Here is a 24,684-nt window from a genome sequence, read left to right on the forward strand (position 1 = left end):
TAAAACAAGGCGCAAGTCCCCCTATTTTTGACAACCAGCCAAGCTAATGGTTGGATATTGGCCTCCCCAGCCTAAAAATAGCAGCCCACAGCCACCCCAGAAAAAGCTCATCTATTATATACGCCAATTCTGGCACTTTGCCCGGCTCTTCCAAATTGCCCTGGTGTGGTGGCAAGTGGGATATTTGTGGGGTTGATACCTGCTTTGTAATGTCAGCAGACATCAAGCCTGGCTGTGTCTTTATTACAATCTGACTATTTGGTTAGTAATAAGGGTGTCTCATAGCCGTCTCTCCTTTACTAACCCCTGGGCTTGATGTCAGTGCAGCGCCCCAGAGTCCTGATCGTTGCAGTACTGATACTCCGCCGCTAAGGGGGGCTATGGTACATCTGATGGCACTGAAGGAGTTCACCTGAACAGGTATCACAGACACCAATACACTTCACAGTCTGGCCTCCAGGGGGAGCTAAGGGTGCTATGTATTAGGCCACTCCTCACAATCTGGTAAAACTGGGGGTTAGATAGGAAGTTAGTCAGAAGCTGACTGGGTTGGAACCAGGCAACATCCTGTGGCAGAGGATGTTGCAGGGGAAGATTCAGGGGGGTCCCTGTCAGGGGTGGGATCCTGACAGAGGCCTAGCGAACAGAAAGAATGTTACGGGACCGCGCCTGCACTTCATTGCGGCGGTACCCCAAGAAAGGACAAGAAGTGAGGTTTATTGTGCTGAGTGAAAAACGAGATCAACGCAACAAGGAGAAACACCAGTAGGAGTCGTGCTGTAAGACGAGGCAACATCCTACTGAGGCGCGCAGCCGGTGGCCGGAAATGCCGAGGAAGTTTTGAGCTCCAGGCCTTACTTCAAACCTATGGCAGGACAGTCAGTTCTAGGCGGGCTGTCTCACCCAAAATCACCTAAGCAGACACAGGGGGCAACATTTGGAGAGGGGCGACTCTAGGGTCCCGGAAGACCTCCGAGCCTACCCGTCATACGGGTGCGTCCTAGCCATATCATCTGGGGGGATGAAGAAGAACATCATAATCGAGTTGTGAGGGAACTTCAGAAACAGACACAACAGTTGTGAGGACTATCCCGTAAGCACAGCAGGGAAGGACTACAACACACAAGCGCTAGAAGGTAGGCACAGATTTCCACCTGCAAAGGGAACTCTGGAGGTGCCATCGGACCGGCCGGACTCAGGTAGCCTGGTTAACCGTATTCCGGACTGAGGATCCTGAAGCCTTCAGTAAAGAGGTAAAGAGACTGCAACCTGGTGTCCTCGTTATTTACCGCGACCTACACCACACCACAACATCATCTCATTCTCAACTTTCACTGGACGCCCCTCAGCAGGGTCACGGACTGGGCCTAGCCACCGTGACAACCCCAGGACTGAGACGCAGAGGCCCGGTACCGGGTGCCCCTCAGCCCTGCGGCAGTGGGGGCGCTCCATCAGCACTCAGCAGCCATAAAACATCTGACATCCACCGCAATACTATTATCCCACTTGCCACCGCATCAGAGTAAATGGGAAGTGCTGATCACAGCACCAGATTTGGCGTATCTAATAGATGTACATTTTCTGTGGATGCTGCGGGCTGCTGTTTTTAGGCTAGGGAGGGCCAATATCCATGGTCTCTTCTCAGTCTCAGAATACCAGCCTCCAGCTGTCTGCTTTAGTTTGGCTGTTTGTCAAAAGTTGGGGAAAGCTAACATCATTTTTTTTAATTTATTTATTTAAATAATTAAAAATACAGCATGGGGACCCCTCTATTTTTGATAATCAGCCAATATAAATTGAGAGCTGAGGGCTGCAGCCCGCAGCTGTCAGCTTTACCAGTACTGGTCATCAAAAATAGAAGGAAACCAACCCTTTTTTAAAAAAAAATATATTAGTTATTTATTGCGCAGGCACCGATAGATGAATACTCTCATCACCCTTGCCTGTTCCCACTGCTATTGGTGAGAGCAGGCACATGGTGATGAGAGTAATACTCTCATCAGCCGTCTCCTGTGACTGGTTGTAACTTTTTTTTACTGCCGGTCTGTCTGACAGTGTTGGAACCATAGCTCTCTGACCGGCGGTAACAACCTTAATGCTGATCAGAGCAGGTGTTTCTCGCTCTGTCACACATATGACGGTGTGGGAAATACCCTATGTTTAGAAATCCAAACCGAAAAAGAAATATGGACTTCCTGGAGAAGTCCGTGTTCGGGGTCCAAGCACGAACAATAGGTGTTCGGTACGGACGCTGAACTGATGACACTAGTACTATTTTTTGCTTACCTGAAAAACACAGACATCTGAATGAGGTCTTAAAAAACTGCATTCAAAGAGGTTTGAGTCTGCTGTAAAGCGATGAGTTTCTGGTGAGCTATTTACGCACATATTTTGGAAAAATGCAAGGGAATGCAAGTAACCCAGATAGATGAAGCTGCAACCCATAATGAGGTCTTGTTATGGGGACTTTAACTACCCGAATATTAATGGGGGAACAGAGACATTCAAAACCCATAAAAGCAACAGCTTTCTGCTAATAACCAAGTAAAAATATCTTTCACAATTGTTGCAGAATCCAACCAGAGGAGCAGCACTTTTAGACTTAATACTATCTAATAGACCTGACAGAATAACAAATCTGCGGGTCGTCAGGCATCTAGGAAATAGTGACCACAATATTGTACAGTTTCACTTCTCTTTAGCTAAGGGATCATAAAAACACTGAACTTTAGGAAGGCAAAGTTTGACCAGCATAGAGATGCCCTTAATTTGGTTGACTGGGACAATGTCCGCAGAAATAAGAATACAGATAATAAATGGGAAATGTTTAAGAACGTTCTAAATAGGCACTGTAAGTGGTTTATACCTTGTGGGAATAAATGGACAAGAAATAGGAAAAACCCAATGTGGCTAAACAAAGAAGTAAGAGGGGCAATTAACAGTAAAAAGGAAGCATTTAAACTACTAAAGCAGAATGGCACTGTTGAATCTCTAAAAAACTATAGGGAGAAAAATACTTTAGCTAAAAAACTAATTAAAGCTGCCAAAAAGGAAACAGAGAAGCATATTGCTAAGAGAGTAAATCCCTGGTTAGACCCCACATGGAGTACTGTGTACAGTTGTGGGCACCGGTGCTCAGGAAGGATATAATGGAACTAGAGCAAGTACAAAGGAGGGCAACAAAATTAATAAAGGGGATGGGGGAACTACAATACCCAGAGTGATTAGCAAAATTAGGATTATTTAGTCTAGAAAAAAGACGACTGAGGGGCGATCTAATAACCATGAATAAGTATATAAGGGGCAATACAAATATCTCTCCAAGGATCTGTTTATACCAAGGAAGGTGATGGGCACAAGGGGGCATTCTCTGCGACTGGAGGAGAGAAGGTTTTTTCACCAACATGGATGAGGATTCTTTACTGTTAAGGCAGTGAGAATCTGGAATTCCTTGCCTGAGGAAGTGGTGATGGCGAACTCAGTCGAGGGGTTCAAGAGAGGCCTGGATGTCTTCCTGGAGCGTAACAATATTGTATCTTACAGTTATTAGGTTCTTTAGAAGGACGTAGTTCTGGGGATTTATTCTGACGGAATATAGGCTGAACTGGATGGACAAATGTCTTTTTTAGGCCTTCCTAACTATGTAACCTATTTTACTTAAAGGATGTAGAAATCTGCAACTTCAAAAATTCACCAAAAGCTCATCGTTGGAACACAAACTAATATCTTTATGTAGGTGTGTTTAAAATAAGCAATGCTGACCTAGTAACTATTGTGTACACTTAAGTAGTGACTTTTATTGCCATGAATGTGGAGCATCCGCCATTGCCGTGGGAATACTTGGTACCGGTCCGGTTCTTAAAGGGGTGTGTCACGGCAGCAGTGACCCGGTCCGTGGCCCTGGGCATCCAATAAAAGGGGAAATTGTAATTAAAGGGAGAAATAAAGTTTATGGGAGATTTGTTTGTGACGCCACCTTTGGTACTCGGCAATAAAGGTGTTAGGCGACGCTGCTTCAGAGTCCGCTGGGGTTGTTGGTGATGCAGCAGAGTTGGTACAGCTCTCCACAGGTAGAGCTAGACCCCAGGACAACTGTATGTATAAGTGATGAGATGACGGTGGTGGTTAGGTGGTTATGCTGGGCAGGTGTTGTAGGAATAACACAAGGACACAGTAAGGTGCAGTTTCTACTTTTACTCACAGTTTCCAGTCCACAAACGCCAACCGGATGCTGTGTTCTCCTGGTTAGTGGTCCAGCAAACTCACAGATGAATTGGGATGCACCTTTCCAGGACTCTTTTAATATGCCTTTCTCTGGCCGTCTCACTGCACTGGCTTTCCACTTCTCCTGCCCTGCACTTTACCCACAGTGTCCCAAGCCAGCAGCCACGAACCTGGTAGGGCGACATCCTTTCAGTCCCCTGGATTCTATACGGCTGCCTTTTTGGCAAAGTATGGGTGGATGTGGCTGTGACTCTTGCAAAAGCCACAGCCTCCGGTTTCTTGGTTGAACTTGAAGTATTCCTCTAAGTTGGGGCTGGTCCCCTGTCTGCTATCTGGTCCCTCCACCAGGCGATGGTCAGCGTGAATGGGGGCCCCACGGGTGGATTGCTCACTACCCATGCTCTGCTCCACTTATCCTCTCAGATTCCTCTCTGCACTGTTCTTCTCGCCTTCTAAGCTCCTCCCTTTTTCCTACCTACCTCACCCACTACCACCACCCATTCCTATCAGCATGGGATGAGGCCTTCCTCCCTAAGGATATGCCTGGTGCCCCGACTGAACTGGTGGGTGTTGGATGTGAGTGTTAGAGTACTGGATGGTGCTCCCTCCTTACCTGGATGAGGTGCAGTACCTCTGTGGCAACTGGACTCCAGGGGCGCCACAAATGAATAAAAGAACATTTAATAACATACACAAAGCTTGTGTTATTAAATTTCAATTATAAAAACTCTGAGAACTCATTTTAATAATGGTCTTGGATGTAGCAGAAGTCTGTGTGGATTTATCAAGCATCTCTATCAATTGATGACAAATTCTTGTTCCCAAATGGCACCTATCTTCCTATGTGAATTTATTCCACTTCTAGCTTTAAATTAGATACCTGAATTAATTTATTTACTTCATGATAGCAAATATATGCTGCGTCACAGTGAGTGAGTAGGAAGCGCATAAAATAGATAGAAGAAGTAAAGGATTTATTATAAACTTTCTCCCTCCAGATAGCAGAAAGTAACGCAAGCGATATTAACATGACATTAATCAACAAAATTATATTGTCATTGGAAGCAACAAAATGAATCATCCTGTCCTATGAACAATTTATATTGCTTACAGTTAGCATGCCCTCTAGAAATGTTTCTGCTCCTCTTTGTAGTTACCTTGTAAACAGGATCAAGAAAAGCAGTTCTGCTGAAGCATAGGTGCTTAACCCCTTAGTGACAGAACCAAATTTTAAAAAACTGACCAGTGTCACTTTATGTGGTAATTAGAGTTGAGTGACTTTTACTTTTTTGGGATCGAGTCGGGTTTCGCGAAACCCGACATTGTGAAAAGTCGGGTCGGGTGAAATCGGCTGATTATTGCGAAAAGTCGGGGGCCGACTGAAACACGAAACCCAATGCAAGTCAATGGGGAATCAAAGTCGGCAGAGAGTGGAGGACAGGAAAACACCTACAGTGCCCATTTTAATGCCAAAAACATCAATTCTTATTACTGAAGCTTGTCAATCTTAATTTACTTTCTAATAATAGTTAGGCATTGAAAACTGGGGGTCATTTTGCTAAAGTTGTGGGGGGTAAGGCTGGCTCAAGTTTTTCGTGGGCCCAGGAAACGCGAAATACGTCACGGCGGTGGAGCAGAAAGAGGTAAGTATTTCAACTTTGGAAGTGCTGTGATCCTGAGCAAGCAGTAGAGGCCCACTCGTTGGGATTGGCACTGGCACAGGGCCCCTCATAGTACGGCGGTGTGTTTAACGGCGGGTGGCGCCTCCCACCGGCAGAACCACTTTTGTGTACTATGAGGGGCCCTGTGCCAGTGATATCGCCAACGAGTATGCCCCCCCACCTGATGAAGGAAGCTGCACTTTCATCTGCACCTTCCTTTTTGTCCCCGTGTAAGGTGGTATAGTATGCGGGAAGGGGAACCTGACTTTCAGCAGGGTCACATTCTGGCTGTGTAGAGTGCAAGGGGAATGTAGTGGTCTGGGTCAATGTACCAGCAGACTGATATAGCAGTGGCTGGGCAATGGGCAGGATGAGGAGGAAACACAGATATCGGCCCAAATAATAAAGAGGGCTAAATGCAGTTCAAAATTGGTAACAGGACAAATCAGGCGGCATTGCTTTGTTCAGCAGAGGACAACTGTAATGAGAGGCTGACACAGTGAGTAGGCCCAAATAAGTAAGTAGGCTAAATGCAGTTCAAAATCGGTAACAGGACTAAACAGGCGGCATGCTTTGTTCAGCGGAGGACAATTGTAAGGAGTGGCTGACACAGTGAGTAGGCCCAAATAAGTAAGTAGGCTATTTGCAGTTAAAAATTGGTAACAGGACTAAACTGGCAGCATTGCTTTGTTCAGCGGAGGACAATTGTAAGGAGTGGCTGACACAGTGAGTAGGCCCAAATAACTAAGTAGGCTAAATGCTGTTCAAAATTGGTAACAGGACTAAACGGCCGGCCAGACGTGTCCTTTTTTCGGTCAGTATTGAACCAGCAGCACTGAATACTATTTCTGATTGCACACTAGCAGCAGGGCATGCGAGCTCCTGTAATGCATATTCTGCCAATTCAGGCCAGGTGTCTATTTTAGATGCAAAGTAATCAAAGGGGAATGACCTGTGAGGGAGAACATCGATAAGGGCGGAAAAGTAGTTCGTAACCATACTGGAAAAATGCTGTCTTCTGTCACTTTGAATCGATGCAGCAGTACCTGTCGTGTCAGCGGAAATCACTCCACAACCTGGTCATAAAACCCCTCTTTCCAACGCCACTTCGGATTTGTGAACCTCTAACACCTCTGCCATGTTGCCCACTACGGCTCGTGTGAGAATCAACACCGCCGCTGTGTGCTGGGAATGCCTGAACTAAACGGTCTACAAGAGTTGCTTGTTTGGTAGCCAACATTTGCTCAAGATTCTCATGTAGCATGATATTTTGTAATTTTCCTTTATATCGTGGATCCAGGAGGCAGGCCAACCAGTAATTGTCATCGTTCATCATTTTGATAATGTGGGGGTCCCTTTTTAGGATACGCAAGGCATGCTTAGCCATGTGGGCCAATGTTCCAGGTGTCAATTCACTGCTTGTGCAGGGTTGAAGAGCACTTTCCTGCAAATCAACATCACTTGTGTCCCGCAAAAACCCTGTTCCTGACCTTGCAACGCCACCAGTTTCTATTGCCCCCTGAGAAGCATCCTCCCATAAATATTGATCCCCATCCTCCTCCTCCTCCTCCTCTTCGTCCGCCACCTCGTCCAGGAGAGTTCCCTGAGCTGACAATGGCTGACTGTCATCAAGGCTTCCCTCCTCTTCGGCTGCTGACGCCTGCTCCTTAATGTGCGTCAAACTTTGCATCAGCAGACGCATTAGTGGGATGCTCATGCTTATGATGGCGTCGTCTGCACTTACCAGCTATGTGCATTCCTCAAAACACTGAAGGACTTGACAGAGGTCTTGTAGCTTCGACCACTGCACACCAGACAACTCCATGTCTGCCATCCAAGTGCCTGCCCGTGAATGTGTATCCTCCCACAAATAAATTACAGCACGCCTCTGTTCCCACAGCCTCTGAAGCATGTGCAGTGTGGAGTTCCACCTTGTTGCAACATCGATTATTAGGCGGTGCTGGGGAAGATTCAGCGATCGCTGATGGTTCAGCATATGGCTGGAGTGTACGAGCAACCGGTGGATGTGCGAGCAAAGTCTTCTCACCTTCAGGAGCAGGGCTGGTAACCCCAGATTTTTCAGGAAGAACTGCACCACCAGGTTCAAGGTGTGAGCCAGGCAAGGTATGTGTTTCAGTTCTGAAAGGGCTATAGCAGCCATAAAATTCCTTCCGTTATCACTGACTACCTTGCCTGCCCCAAGATGTACACTGCCCAGCCATGACTGAGTTTCTTGCTGCAAGTACTCAGCCAGTACTTCCGTGGTGTGTCTGTTGTCGCCCAAACACTTCATTTGTAACACAGCCTGCTGACGCTTACCACTAGCTGTTCGATAATGGGACACCTCGTGTGCAACACTGGCAGCTGCGGATGGAGTGGTCGTGTGACTACACTCTATGGATGAGCTTTCGCTTCTGGAGGAGGAGGAGGGGTGGCGAACGCCTACAGCCAATTGTTTCCTAGACCGTGGGCTAGGCAGAACTGTCCCACTATGGCTGTCCCCAATGGACCCTGCATCCACCACATTAACCCAGTGCGCCGTGATGGACACGTAATGCCCCTGGCCATGCCTACTGGTCCATGCATCTGTTGTGAGGTGCACCTTTCCACTGACTGATTGCCTCAGTGCATGGACAATGCGGTCTTTGACATGCTGGTGGAGGGCTGGGATGGCTTTTCTCGCAAAGAAGTGCCGACTGGGTAAGCCATAGTGTGGTACTGCGTAGGCGATCAGGTCTTTGAAAGCTTCGCTTTCAACCAACCGGTAGGGCATCATCTCTAACGAGATTAGTCTAGCAATGTGGGCATTCAAACCCTGTGTACGCGGATGAGAGGATGAGTACTTTCTTTTCCTAACGAGAGTCTCTTGTAGAGTGAACTGGACTGGAGAGCTGCATATGGTGGAACTAGCGGTGGTGGTGGTGGTGGACATGGCGGATTGAGAGAGGGTTGGTGATGGTATTCTTGTTGTTGGCCTACATACAGTGTTTCCTACCAATAACCTTGTGATTCCCTGACTCCTTTGGCCTTGCGTTGCTGACTATCTTCATTCTGAGCAGGTGCACCAACAGTACGTGACGTTTGGTAGTTAGTCCAGGCTTGCAAGTGCATGCTGGTTAAATGTCTACGCATGCACGTTTGTATTTAAATTTTGAAGATTCTTCCCTCTGCTAAAGGTCTTTGAGCATTTCTTACAGATAACTGTTGACTGATCATTCGGATCTTGTCTAAAAAATTGTCACACTGCACTCTTCCTACTATCGAATACCTTTTCAGGCATTGCACGCTGTGCTACTTTAACTGGATGGCCACGCTGTCCTAAAACTGTTTTTGATTTTGACACACGTTTTTGGCCTGATACTGGCCTGCCAGATGACAGCTGTTGCGATGTAGATGGCTGCTGCGGATCATCCTCCTCTGCTTCTGAGCTACTGGCAGCGGCACCCTCTTCCCCCAATGGCTGCCAATCTGGGTCAACAACTGGGTCACCTATCACCTCCTCTTCAATGTCATGTACACCTTCCTCTGTGTCACCGTGTAAGGTGCTATAGCGTTCGGGACGGGGCACCATAGTCACATCAGGGTCACATTCTGGCTCAGTACACTGCGAGGGCAATGTAGTGATCTGAGTCAATGGAACAGCATAATAATCTAGCTGTGGCTGTGCATCTGTGCACTCCATGTCCGATTCATCTTGTAATGGGCTGTTAACTATTTCCCTTTCTAACCCTGGCACGGTATGTGTAAAGAGCTCCATGGAGTAAACTGTAGTGTCGCCTGCCGCATCCCTCACTTTTGCTTTGGGTGAAGGACACAAGGAAGCGACTTGTTCCTGACCGGGAGCATCCACTGACGACTCGCTGCTTTTATATTTCGAACTTTCTGAAGAGGAGGCGAAAGAGCTAGAGGCTGAGTCAGCAATTAAAGCCAAAACTTGTTCCTGCTGCTCCGGCTTTAAAAGCGGTTTTCCTACTCCCAGATAAGGGAGCCTTCGAGGCCTTGTGTAGCCAGACGATGACGCTGTCTGAACACCTCGAGCCTTAGGTGCTATTTTGCTTTTCCCACTACCACCAGATGCTCCACCACCAGCACCACCACCATCATTACCAGCTGGCAATGACCGCCCACGGCCTCTTCCACCAGACTTCCTCATTTTTGGGAAAATGTAACCAAACTAACAACCGTTATATGGTACTGTAAAACAAGGTAGAAGGTGTATATAAACTTGTTGAGAATTTAAATCTCCCTTTTTTGGGGGTGACACTGCACCCAAACTCAGGCCCACTGTATTACACTACACAATGTAAGTGGCAGAAAGTGGCTCGCAGATATACGACAAACACAACTGGCGCAGATCCACTTAGTGGCAATTTAAATCTCCCTTTTTTGTGTGGGAGACTGCTGAAAAAATCAGGCCCACTGTATTACACTACACAATGTAAGTGGCAGAAAGTGGCTGGCAGATATACGACAAACAGAACTGACGCAGATCCACTTAGTGGCAATTTAAATCTCCCTTTTTTGTGTGGGAGACTGCTGCAAAACTCAGGCCCACTGTATTACACTACACAATGTAAGTGGCAGAACGTGGCTGGCAGATATACGACAAACAGAACTGACGAAGATCCACTTAGTGGCAATCAAAATCTCCCTTTTTTGGTTGGGAGACTGCTGCAACAATCATGCCCAGTGTATTACACTACACAATGAAAGTGGAAGAACGTGGCTGGAAGATATATAAAAAAAAAGGGACTGTACTACAATAACAATCTCCCTACAATGATCTCAGGACAAGTATGGCAGCCAGCAATAAAAAGGACTGCTGCACACAAAAGTGTGGACAAATAACAAATAGAACTGTGCAGAAAGGAGCAACAGGATTTTTGCTTTTAACCCGTTTCTGCCATTGGACGTACTATTCCGTCCATGTGGGGTGGGCCCTAATTCCCAAGGACGGAATAGTACGTCCAGCACGATCGGCCGCGCTCACGGGGGGAGCGCGGCCGATCGCGGCCGGGTGTCAGCTGCCTATCGCAGCTGACATCCAGCACTTTGTGCCAGGAGCGGTCACGGACTGCTCCCGGCACATTAACCCCCGGCACACCGCGATCAAACATGATCGCGGTGTGCTGGAGGTACAGTGAAGCATCGCGCAGGGAGGGGGCTCCCTGCGGGCTTCCCTGAGACCCCCAGAGCAACGCGATGTAATTGCGTTGCTGCGAGGGTCTCTTACCTCCTATCCCTGCAGGCCCTGGATCCAAAATGGCCGCGGGGCTGCATCCGGGTCCTGCAGGGACTACTTCCGGGTGCCGTGCAGGCGCTGGTAAGCCTGCACAACTGTATGTCAGATCGGTGATCTGACAGAATGCTGTGCAAACTGTCAGATCATCAATCTGTGATGTCCCCCCCTGGGACAAAGTAAAAAAGTTTTTAAAAAAATTCCCACATGTGTAAAAAAAAAAATAAATAAAAAAATCCTAAATAAAGAAAAAAAAAATATTATTCCCATAAATACATTTCTATATCTAAAAAAAAAAAAATCAAACAATAAAAGTACACATATTTAGTATTGCCGCGTCCGTAACGACCCCACCTATAAAACGTTATCACTAGTTAACCCCTTCAGTGAACACCGTAAAAAAAAAAAAAAAAACGAGGCAAAAAACAACGCTTTATTCTCATACCGCCAAACAAAAAGTGGAATAACACGCGATCAAAAAGACGGATATAAATAACCATGGAACCGCTGCAAACGTCATCTTGTCCCGCAAAAAACGAGCCACCATACAGCATCATCAGCGAAAAAATAAAAAAGTTATAGTCCTCAGAATAAAGCGATGCCAAAATAATTATTTTTTCTATAAAATAGTTTTTATCGTATAAAAGCACCAAAACATAAAAAACATGATATAAATGAGGTATCTCTGTAATCGTACTGACCCGAAGAATAAAACTGCTTTATCAATTTTACCAAATAGGGAACGGTATAAACGCCTCCCCCAAAAGAAATTCATGAATAGCTGGTTTTTGGTCATTCTGCCTCACAAAAATCGGAATAAAAAGCGATCAAAAAATCTCCCGTGCCCGAACATGTTACCAATAAAAACGTCAACTCGTCCCGCAAAAAACAAGACCTCACATGACTCTGTGGACTCAAATATGGAAAAATTATAGCTCTCAAAATGTGGTAACGCAAAAAATATTTTTTGCAATAAAAAGCGTCTTTCAGTGTGTGACGGCTGCCAATCATAAAAATCCGCTTAAAAACCCGCTATAAAAGTAAACCAAACCCTCCTTCATCACCCGCTTAATTAGGGAAAAATTCAAAAATTTTAAAAATGTATTTATTTCCATTTTCCCATTAGGGTTAGGGTTAGGGCTAGGGTTAGGGCTAGGGTTAGGGCTAAGGTTAGGGTTAGGGCTAGGGTTAGGGCTAGGGTTAGGGCTAGGGTTGGGGCTAGGATTAGGGCTAGGGTTAAGGCTACAGTTAGGGTTGGGGCTAAAGTTAGGGTTAGGGTTTGGATTACATTTACGGTTGGGAATAGGGTTGGGATTAGGGTTAGGGGTGTGCCTGGGTTAGAGGTGTGGTTAGGGTTACCGTTGGGATTAGGGTTAGGGGTCTGTTTGGATTAGGGTTTCAGTTATAATTGGGGGGTTTCCACTGTTTAGGCACATCAGGGGCTCTCCAAAAGCGACATGGCGTCCAATCTCAATTCCAGCCAAGTCTGCGTTGAAAAAGTAAAACAGTGCTCCTTCCCTTCCGAGCTCTCCCGTGCGCCCAAACGGGTTTACCCCAACATATGGGGTATCAGCGTACTCGCAACACATTTGAAAACAACTTTTGGGGTCCAATTTCTCCTGTTACCCTTGGGAAAATACAAAACTGGGGGCTAACATATAATTTTTGTGGAAAAAAAAATATTTTTTATTTGCACGGCTCTGCGTTATAAACTGTAGTGAAACACTTGGGGGTTCAAAGCTCTCACAACACATCTAGATGAGTTCCTTAGGGGGTCTACTTTCCAAAATGGTGTCACTTGTGGGGGTTTCTACTGTTTAGGTACATTAGGGCCTCTGCAAACGCAATATGACGCCTGCAGACCATTCCATCTAAGTCTGCATTCCAAATGGCGCTCCTTCCCTTCCGAGCCCTCCCATGCACCCAAACGGTGGTTCCCCCCCACATATGGGGTATCAGCGTACTCAGGACAAATTGGACAACAACTTTTGGCATCCAATTTCTCCTGTTACCCTTGGGAAAATACAAAACTGGGGGCTAAAAAATAATTTTTGGGGGAATTTTTTTATTTTTATTTTCAAGGCTCTGCGTCATAAACTGTAGTGAAACACTTGAGAGTTCAAAACTCTCACAACACATCTAGAAGAGTTCCTTAGGGGGTCTACTTTCCAAAATGGTGTCACTTGTGGTTTTTTTTTTTACTGTTTAGGTACATTAGGGGCTCTGCAAATGCAATGTGACGCCTGCAGATCATTCAATCTAAGTCTGCATTCCAAATGGCGCTCCATCCCTTCCGAGCCCTCTCATGCGCCCAAACAGTGGTTCCCCCCCACATATGGGGTATCAGCGTACTCAGGACAAATTGGACAACAACTTTTGGCATCCAATTTCTCCTGTTACCCTTGGGAAAATACAAAACTGGGGGCTAAAAAATAATTTTTGGGGGAAATTTTTTTTTTTATTTTCACGGCTCTGCGTTATAAACTGTAGTGAAACACTGGAGAGTTCAAAACTCTCACAACACATCTAGAAGAGTTCCTTAGGGGGTCTACTTTCCAAAATGGTGTCACTTGTGTTTTTTTTTACTGTTTAGGTACATTAGGGGCTCTGCAAACGCAATGTGACGCCTGCAGACCATTCCATCTAAGTCTGCATTCCAAATGGCGCTCCATCCCTTCCGAGCCCTCTCATGCGCCCAAACAGTGGTTTCCCCCCACATGTGGAGTATGTTGTGAATTAGACTTTTTGGCTCCCTCTTGTGGTTACTAGTGATATGACTCTGGGATTGTCTTTCCTCAGTTTGGCACCCACCTGGGTCGTTAGTCCAGGGGTGTTGCTATATAAACTTCCTGGATCCTTAGTCCAGTGCCTGGCATCGTTGTAATCAGATCCTTTCTGTTTGCTCCTGTCTGCTGGTCCTGGTTCGTGCAAAATTAAGCTAAGTCCTGCTTCTTTGTGTTTTGGTTATTTGCTTTGCTCTTATTTTTGTCCAGCTTGTACTAAATGTGATTCCTGACTTTGCTGGAAGCTCTAGGGGGCTGGTGTTCTCCCCCCGGGCCGTTAGACGGTTCGGGGGTTCTTGAATATCCAGCTTGGATATTTTGATAGGGTTTTTGCTGACCATATAAGTCATCTTACTTTATTCTGCTATTAGCTAGTGGGCCTCTCTTTGCTAAATACCTAGCTCATTCTTACGTTTGTCTTTTCCTCTTACCTCACCGTTATTATTTGTTGGGGGCTTTTATCCAACTTTTGGGGTGTTTTCTCTGGAGGCAAGAAAGGTCTTTCTTTTCCCTTCTAGGGTTAGTTAGTTCTCCGGCTGGCGCGAGACGTCTAGAACCAACGTAGGCACGTTCCCCGGCTGCTGCTATTTGTGGTGCTAGTATTAGATATATGGTCAGCTCAGTTACCACTGCCCTATGAGCTGGTTTTTTGTGTTTGCAGACTTAGTAATTATTTCTGAGACCCTCTGCCATTGGGGTCATAACAGAGTATCAGCGTACTCAGGACAAATTGGACAACAACTTTTGGGGTCCAATTTCTCCTGTTACCCTCGGGAAAATACAAAACTGGGGGCTAAAAAATAATTTTTGTGGGAAAAAATGTTTGTTTTATTTTTACGGCTCTGCATTATAAACTTCTGTGAAGCACTTGGTGGGTCAAAGTGCTCACTACACCTCTAGATATGTTCCTTAGGGGGTCTACTTTCCAAAATGGTGTCACTTGTGGGGGGTTTCAATGTTTAGGCACATCAGTGGCTCTCCAAACGCAACATGGCGTCCCATTTCAATTCCTGTCAATTTTGCAGTGAAAAGTCAAACGGCTCTCCTTCCCTTCCGAGCTCTCCCATGCGCCCAAACAGTGGTTTTCCCCCACATATGGGGTATCAGCGTACTCAGGACAAATTGTACAACAACTTTTGGGGTCCAATATCTTCTCTTACCCTTGGGAAAATAAAAAATTTGGGGTGAAAAATAATTTTTGTGAAAAAATATAATTTTTTATTTTTACGGTTCTGCATTATAAACTTCTGTGAAGCACTTGGTGGGTCAAAGTGCTCACCACACCTCTAGATAAGTTCCTTAGGGGGTCTACTTTCCAAAATGGTGTCACTTGTGGGGGGTTTCAATGTTTAGGCACATCAGTGGCTCTCCAAACGCAACATGGCGTCCCATCTCAATTCCTGTCAATTTTGCATTGAAAAGTCAAATGGCTCTCCTTCCCTTCCGAGCTCTCCCATGCACCCAAACAGTGGTTTACCCCCACATATGGGGTATCAGCGTACTCAGGACAAATTGTACAACATCTTTTGGGGTCCATTTTCTCCTGTTACCCTTGGTAAAATAAAACAAATTGGAGCTGAAGTAAATTTTGTGTAAAAAAAAGTTAAATGTTCATTTTTATTTAAACATTCCAAAAATTCCTGTGAAACAGCTGAAGGGTCAATAAACTTGTTGAATATGGTTTTGAGCACCTTGAGGGGTGCAGTTTTTAGAATGGTGTCACTCTTGGGTATTTTCTATCATATAAACCCCTCAAAATGACTTCAAATGAGATGTGGTCCCTAAAAAAAAATGGTGTTGTAAAAAGGAGAAATTACTGGTCAATTTTAACCCTTATAACTCCCTAACAAAAAAAAATTTTGGTTCCAAAATTGTGCTGATGTAAAGTAGACATGTGGGAAATGTTACTTATTAAGTATTTTGTGTGACATATCACTGTGATTTAATTGCATAAAAATTCAAAGTTGGAAAATTGTGAAATTTTCAAAATTTTCGCCAAATTTCCATTTTTTTCACAAATAAACGCAGGTAATATCAAAGAAATGTTACCACTATCATGAAGTACAATATGTCACGAGAAAACATTGTCAGACTCACCGGGATCCGTTGAAGCGTTCCAGAGTTATAACCTCATAAAGGGACAGTGGTCACAATTGTAAAAATTGGCCTGGTCATTAACGTGCAAACCACCCTTGGGGGTGAAGGGGTTAAAAAAGCAGTTGGTTTGCACAGCGGCATACAAACAGCAATGCAGCTATCAGGGAGCCTTATAAGGCAGCCTAATAAGCTACAGAGCTGATGCACAAAAATCTAGCCTCCCCTGTCCCTGCAAAGAAAAGGTGGTGTTGGACAGTGGAAATTGCTACAGCACAAGCTGTTTGTGGGTTAATCTTCCCTCCCTAAGTATATCCCTGCTTCTGACGAAGCTGCAGCAACCTCTCCCTATGCTCAGATCGGCAGAAGTAAGATGGCGGTCGGCGTGCATGCCCCTTTATAGCCCCTGTGATGCCGCAGAAAGCAAGCCAATCACTGTCATGCCCTTCTCTAAGATGGTGGGGACCGAGACCTATGTCATCATGCTGCCCACACTTTGCGTCCTCCTTCATTGGCTGAGAAATGGCGCTGAAAGCGTCATACGAAACGCAACTTTGGCTGAAGATTGCCGACAGCATGGCCGATCCCACACTGGGATCGGGTTTGGTTTCATGAAACCCGACTTTGCTGAAAGTCGACGATTTTTCAATTTGTCCGATCCGTTTCGCTCAACCCTAGTGCTAGGTGCACAAGACAGAGAAGAACAATGATAGCAGGGGGGTGGTGGAAGTTACTCTTTTCCCTTAAAACTCCTAGTTGTGCCACTGCATTGCTCCTACCAAGTATACCCTGTTGACAAGCTGCCCATAAGGATTGTGTAGCCTCCAAATGCATTTCCACCTCCGTTCGGGGTGTTAATCAGAGGGGATTAGTATATGGGAATACAAATTGGGCTCTTGCAGTGGCAAGTAAATTGCCAGAAAATTATGTGACAGCTGCGAACCGCTGTGTACGCTGCCACATTATGTCTCACATAACGATAATTAAGCTTCTTGGAGAAATCTTTGTGGACTGTGGAGTATCTATAGTAACCGTAACACCATACATTTAGTGGCAATATTAGCCTGAAACGAGCACTCCTCTCATCCATTCTCTATTTAACCTATTCCCAGTATAGGGTAAGAGACAGGGGAAGAGAAGGAGACTAAACTGAAGTATTGCTGGAAAATACAGCTCAGTGTAATAAAAGGGAAAGTTATGTTACACCTATAGAGATCCATTTTAGCTAACCAGCTTCATGTATACAGTGTCCCCGATACCAATAGGTGAAAGAACGAGATCAGAATATTTTTATATAAGAGTCTACAAATATTTACACTGGGGAGGCATTTTTTCAGGGGAAGGGAAGAGAGAGTGCTATCACGATTATGAGGAGGTCCCAGAGGAATTCTATATCCTATGTGTCCCCATGTTACCAGTTCGACTATGGATGGATTCTCTTAAAGGAAACAACTATAACTGAGTTGTTCATTTAGACCTTGAGGTTGCTGTATGTCCAAATGAAAAATCTATCGGGACTTCTTCTGTAATACCACCCTATCAAAGTCTCCTCCTCTGACAAGTGGTTTAATTTTGTTAATGCCCATGAATTTGATTATTTTGATATTCCCTCCATGATGTCCATTAACATGCTTCCCCAGTGGTGTCCCCAGTGGTTCATTCCGAATGTCCACTAGATATTCTCCCATCCTTCTCCTAAATTCCCTAGTTGTTTTTCCCACATATGATTTACTGCAGCCACAAGTTGCCTTGTAAATAATCCCCTTAGTTTTACAATTTATGAACTCTTTCATTTAGAAAGTTTCAATAGTGATGTCATTATGAAATTTGTTACCAGTCTCAACAAATTCACATGTTACACATGTGCCACATCTAAAGTAACCCTTTGGTTTTTCAGGTAGCCAGATTTTTGTGCCAGTGGTTGACAAAAAGTGACAATGCACCATTCTGTCCCCTAAGGATTTACTTTTCCTATAAGTGATTTGTGGCGAGGCCCCAATGACATCAACAATTTCTCTATCCATCTGGAGTACATTCCAGTGTTTTTTTAAGATGCTCCTTATTGTTTGGCCCCATTGTCAAAAGTCAATATAAGGCAAATACATTTGCCTATGTTGTTCGTCCTACTCTGCGGAATTAATAAACTCTCTCTCCTTTCTTTTTGTGCATGATGAAAGGCTTCTCTTAGTACCCGATCAGGGTAACCATTTGCTGTGAATCTGGCTCTCAGATCATCAGATTTAGCTTTAAAATCCTTCATCTCCAACCAGTTGCATCTTAGGCTACTTTCACATATCAGGTTTTTTGTTTCAGGCACTATCTGGCTAATTTTATATAAAACTGATCCGTCGCAAATAGTGGAAAACTGAAGCAACGGATTCTTTTTTCAGCTGGATCCATTTTTTTGTTTTTCACCTGGGAATACAGAGACTTCCTGTTCCGGGGTGGAAGAGAGAGAGAGAGATTCCAGAATGGAAAATGCATGATTTCTGTTAAAAACTGGATCCGGACGCTGGATTTGGCCATTTATACCTGCGTTTCATAAGTTTTTGGCCAGATCAGTCGTTGTGCGTTTTCCGCTGAACAGAAAAAACTTTGCTCTGGACGGTTTCTCCGGCCGCCGGAAAGCTAATTTTTGATGGATCCAGCAAAAAAACAGAAGAAACGTTGGAACATCAGGCGCAATCCGGCGCTAATACAACTCTATGAGAAAAAAACGGATCCGGCGGATAAAAAAGGATCTGTTTTTTTACAGATTTGCCTGATTGTGCCTGATGCAAAAAACCTGATGTGTGAAAGTAGCCTTATGCTGAGTTTTTTGCCATCAGGCTTAATCCGGCAAATTTATAAAAAACAGATCCGGCGAATGATGCCACTGGATCCGTTTTTTCCCATAGATTTGTATTAGCGGTGGATTGCGCTGGATGGGAACACATTTCATCCATTGTTCACCAGATCTGGCAAAAATTGTTGATCCGGCGGTGGGAAAAAACTTACAAAGTTCAATTTTTTGCCTCTGGCGAAAAACCGGACAGCGCCAGATCTGGCGGCATCTGCCGTTTGCTGCAATGGAAAAATATGGCGCCAGATCCGTCAAATGAGTAGGGTATAGAAGGTAGCCATAATTGGGTGCCCATGGAGAAAATATGTGAACTCATCTTGACTAATCAGGTTATTACCTTTCGCTTTAAACAGGATTTTTTTTTTTCAGTTTGTCCATTGATTTTGATATTGGGTTATTCCTAACCACAGCATACATCAAAGTGTCCTGTAACAAAGTAAGGCATATATTCATGTGTTGTTGTACATCCATCAAAACAACGAAGTGCTTTATGACTATCTGCATCTCAAAAATATTTCTAGAATTCGCCCTTTTCTTACTTTCGACTCTGCAAAAACTCTTACTGTCTCACTTATTCATTCTCGTCTGGACTATTATAACTCTCTACTAATCGGCCTCCCTCTTACCAAACTCTCCCCGCTCTAATCTGTCCTGAATGCTGCTGCCAGGATCATATTCCTCACCAACCGTTACACCGATGCCTCTACCTTGTGCCAGTCATTACACTGGCTACCCATCCACTCCAGAATCCAGTACAAAACTACTAGCCTCATCCACAAAGCACTCCATGGCTCAGCACCACCCTACATCTCCTCTCTGGTCTCAGTCTACCACCCTACCCGTGCCCTCCGCTCCGTTAATGACCTCAGGTTAGCATCCTCAATAATCAGAACCTCCCATTCCCGTCTGCAAGACGTTACACGTGCTGCGCCGATTCTCTGGAATGCACTACCTAGGTTAATACGATTAATCCCCAATCCCCACAGTTTTAAGCGTGCCCTAAAAACGCATTTGTTCAGACTGGCCTACCGCCTCAACGCATTAACCTAACTATCCCTGTGTGGCCTAATAAAAAATAAATAAATAAATAAATAAATAAATTAAAAAAAAAATAAAAATATAAAAAATAAATAAATAAAAAAAAAAAAAACAAAACAAAAAAAACATAATCAGGTTCCTCGCATCATGTTCTCATACACTTTATGCAGTCAATAGCCTCTGTGTCTGTACTGCTACATACTTAGGCTGTTAACTGGTTCATGCAGCTTTACATGAACACCCGAGCCTTAGGGTACTGTCACACAGTGGCACTTTGAAGGCACGATCCGTGACGTTGCAGCGTCGCTTGATTATCGCTCCAGCATCGTAGACTGCGGTCACACTTTGCAATGCACGGCGCTGGAGCGATAATTTCATGACGTAGTTGCGATGTAGAAGTCATATGGGACATTGGGAATATCGTGCACACCTTTGTTACACGCTGCGATCATGCTGCCACAGCGGGACACTTGACGACGAAATAAAGTTTCAAACAATCTGCTACGACGTACGATTCTCAGCGGGGTCCCTGATCGCAGTAGCGTGTCAGACACAGCGATATCGTAACTATATCGCTGGAACGTCACGGATCGTGCCGTTGTAGCGACCAAAGTGCCACTGTGTGACAGTACCCTTACACTATGGCTGGTCCAAATAACTAAAGCAATTGTTACCATCCACCTCTCGTGTCTCCCCTTTTCCTCATCGTTTGTAAGCTTGCGAGCAGGGCCCTCATTCCTCCTGGTATCTGTTTTGAACTGTGATTTCTGTTATGCTGTAATGTCTATTGTCTGTACAAGTCCCCGCTATAAGTTGTAAAACGCTGCGGAATATGTTGGCGCTATATAAATAAAATTATTATTATTATGACTATTGATGTGTCCTTTTCCAATGTACGTAGGGCTCTAATCTGTTCTTTTGACAGATTGTATTGCCCTTGAGGTTTATTAATTTTTTTTACATCCTCTGTAACCAAATTTAAGAAGACATCAATGGCTGACAGATCTCCCCCCTGTCATCTTGGAGCTAGAATTTTTAAGGGAGGTAAAGGGGTCTTGTCCCCGGGATACTAGTGCTGGTTCATCCAGGTCATCCAGTAACCGAACATCTGAGAGTAATTCATGTGGAATATTGAGGTCAGTGAAATTCTTCCTGTCCTCTCTCTCCTTAGTTCTGGAATATTGCAACACTGAGGGGTAATTGGCTCCTTGTTACTTCATGTCTGAATCTTTTCAAATCTTTGGCAGTTAATATGTGGTTTTTTTCTGAAAATGGTTTTGCTACCCTGTTGACTATTTGCAATAAAACCTTTCATGGTTCTGTGATCACTATCCAATATCTTAGCAATCTCAATAGTACTGCATGGTACTGGATTGGTCGTTGGCACTCCCTGGATATTGAAAAACTTCCAAACCTGAGACAACCACTTTAATCTCTCACCCCTATAGCCAATTTCTGCTTTATCATTTCCATTTTTTCATTCAAATTTTCCATGGGTCTTAATTTTTTTATTTTTTCATCGATATAGCAGATCGAGTTGGTCTTTTCTAAACAAGTTGTAGTTTTGAATGACATCATTAATTTTACAATACAGGTTACTGAAAAACAGGAAAAAATCCAAATGTGATGAAATTTGCAATTCCACCATTCTTTTTTTGGCTTTGTTTTTATAGCTGGTATAGATAAACCACAAACCTGTTTCTTCATTCAGTACAATTATGGCAATACCAAAATTGCATATTTTTTTATTTAAGTGGTAAAAAAAAATAAAACGTTTATAAAACCTCCCTAAGCTGATGGTTTTATTAATATGCAATAAAAACAATGTTTTGATATTTTTATTACATTTTATTAGGTAGGTATGGTGACCAAAACCCCACAATTCTAGTATTATCTTTATGGAATTTTCCTTATGGGTGAAATAATTTCATAATGTAAAAGACTTTTAGGGACATAGAGATATTAAATATGTTTTTTTTCTTAATTTTTAATGGGAGAAAAAAAGAGAATATTAATCCTATTAGGACACGTGAACCTGCAATTGTCTGATTGCTTATGCTATGTACTGCAATACTAGTGGACAAAGGGCTTAACGTTGGTAAGGGTTACATTTTCAAATTATTTTCAACTGATTGTAAACTTATTCTTTTTATAGTTAGCATTTTGTAGGTCAGACAATGTTTCTGAAATATTTATACTTTTTTCCTTTTCTTAGGTAGTGCTGGCTGATGAAGTATTTCTGTTTACTTACAGTTAAGTAATCACACTCTTGCTACCAGCCAATACACAAGAGAAATGTGTCATCTGTTCTCTGTTCTCTGTGCCTCAGCTGACAGTCACCAGAGACAGTGCAGGTGTTTGTGAGAAAGCAAATACATTTTATAGGTGTCTAATATTCTAAACTTTAATAACGATTGGACATTTCAAATATTTTAATCTTAAAATTTATAAATAATAAAATGAAAAACCCTTATGCTCAAGGCATTTTCCATCACATGGACAGAGAGTATGACTTTTTTTTATCTATCTACAAGAAAAACAAGGACTTGACAGTAACTCCTAACAGAACGATGAAAATGTGAGCAGGTACAAGCTGCTGTGAATCTATTATACACAAACCAAAGAATACAGCAGCACACTTAGTGCAATAAGGTACATGCAAACATTGACTATACTGTCTGGGTCCACCAAGTCAAGGCGGAATGGCAGCCAAAGGTCATGGACACGGTGGTCTCATTAGTCGACGAGTTATCCTCAGCAGAACGAAAATGGGAAAGTTGTGCAGGATCAGTCAGTCTCAATAAGCAATGTCCAGACCTCAGGTGTAACAGGAAAAAAAACTTCCTGTGACTGGAGCAGATGATGATGATGATGATTACAGCTCTCCACAGTAGAATCATAGAATGGTAGAGTTGGAAGGGACCTCCTGGGTCATCTGGTCCAACCCCCTGCTCAACGGAGGAATCAATAAATCATCCCAGATAGATGTCTGTCAAGCCTCTGTTTGAAGACTTCCATTGAAGGAGAACTCACCACTTCTCATGGCAGCCTACTCCACTCATTGATCACCCTAACTGTCAAAAAGTTTTTTCTAATATTTAATCTGTGTCTCCTCCTATTCAGTTTCATCCCATTGCTTCTTGTCTTTCCTTGTTCAAATGAGAATAAAGATGATCCTTCTACAATGTGACAGCCCTTGAGATATTTGTAGACAGCTATTAAGTCTCTTCTTAGTCTTCTTTTTTTCCAAGCTAAACATTCCCAGATCCTGTAACTGTTCCTCATTGGACATGGTTTGCAGAACAGTCACCATTCTGGTCACTCTTCTCTGAGCTTGCTCGAGTTTGTTCATCTCTTTTAGACCTCTATGGCTGTTGATGCCAGATTGCTGTGAGCCCCACCCTGTGGTCAGCGCTCATAGCAATGCTGTAATTCTACTACATACAGGTGATCTGAGCATCGCCTCTATGTAGCAGAGGTGATCGAGTTGTGCCAGCTTCTAGCCTCCTATTGAAGCATGGCAAAAGTAAAAAAAATACATGTTTTTAAAAATATTAAAAAAATAAAAAAATATAAAAGTTCAAATCACCCCCCCTTCGCCCCATTAAAAATAAAACAATAAAAAAATCAAATCTGCACATATTTGGTATCGCTGCATTCAGAATCGCTTGATCTATCAATAAAAAAAGATTAACCTGATCGCTAAGTGGCGTAGCGATGCAAAAATTACCGCAGCATTGAATTAAAATGCAATAACGGGTGATCAAAAGAACGCATCTGCACCAAAATGGTATCATAAAAATGTCAGATCAGCATGCAAAAAATAAGCCCTCACCCAACCCCAGATCACAAAAAATAGAGACGCTACGGGTATCAGAAAATTTAGCAATTTTTTTAGCAAGGTTTGGAATTTTTTTTCACCACAGATAAAAATGAACCTAGACATGTTTGGAGTCTCTGAACTTGTAATGTCCAGGAGAATCATAATGGCAGGGCAGTTTTAGCATTTAGTGAACCTAGCAAAAAAGCCAAACAAAAAACAAGTGTGGGATTGCACTTTTTTGCAATTTCATCGCACTTGAAATTTTTTTCCTGATCTAGTACATGACATGGTAAAACAAATGGTGTTGTTCAAAAGTACAACTCGTCCCACAAAAAATAAGCCCTTACATGGCCATATTGATGGAAAAATAAAAAAAGAAAAGTTATGGCTATGAGGAGGGGAGCGAAAAACAAAAACGCAAAAATGAAAATACCCCGGGTCATAAAGGGGTTAAAATGTGGTGACCAAAACTGGACACAGTGTTGTGAACTGTGTTTCTGGGCTCCCTCTGGTGGTCACTAACGGTATTGTGTTAGGTATGTCTTGTTGCAGGCCTGAGCTCCAGCTGTGTCGTTAAGCAGCGGGTGTTTCCTATTTGAGTCTCCTCTGGACTCAGTCTCTTGCCTGGCATCGTTGTATCCAGACCTATTTGGTCTCCTCCGGATTCCTTTCAGTCTGCCTCATGCAAGAAAAGCTAAGTCTGTTTTGTACAATTTGGATCGTTTGCATTGTTCAGTGTTTTTGTCCAGCTTGCTTTACATTTGATTTTTGACTCGCTGGAAGCTCTAGGGGGCTGATATTCTCCCTCCACACCGTCAGTCGGTGTGGGGGTTCTTGAATGTTCAGCGTGGATGTTTTGTAGGGTTTTCTGCTAACCGCATAGTCCACTATCTATTTTCTGCTATCTAGACTATTGGGCCTCACTTTGCTGAATCTAGTTCATCTCTACGTTTGTGTTTTCCTCATGCCTCACCGTTATT

This window comes from Ranitomeya variabilis, chromosome 3 (genome assembly GCF_051348905.1).
Source record: "Ranitomeya variabilis isolate aRanVar5 chromosome 3, aRanVar5.hap1, whole genome shotgun sequence".
NCBI lineage: Eukaryota > Metazoa > Chordata > Amphibia > Anura > Dendrobatidae > Ranitomeya > Ranitomeya variabilis.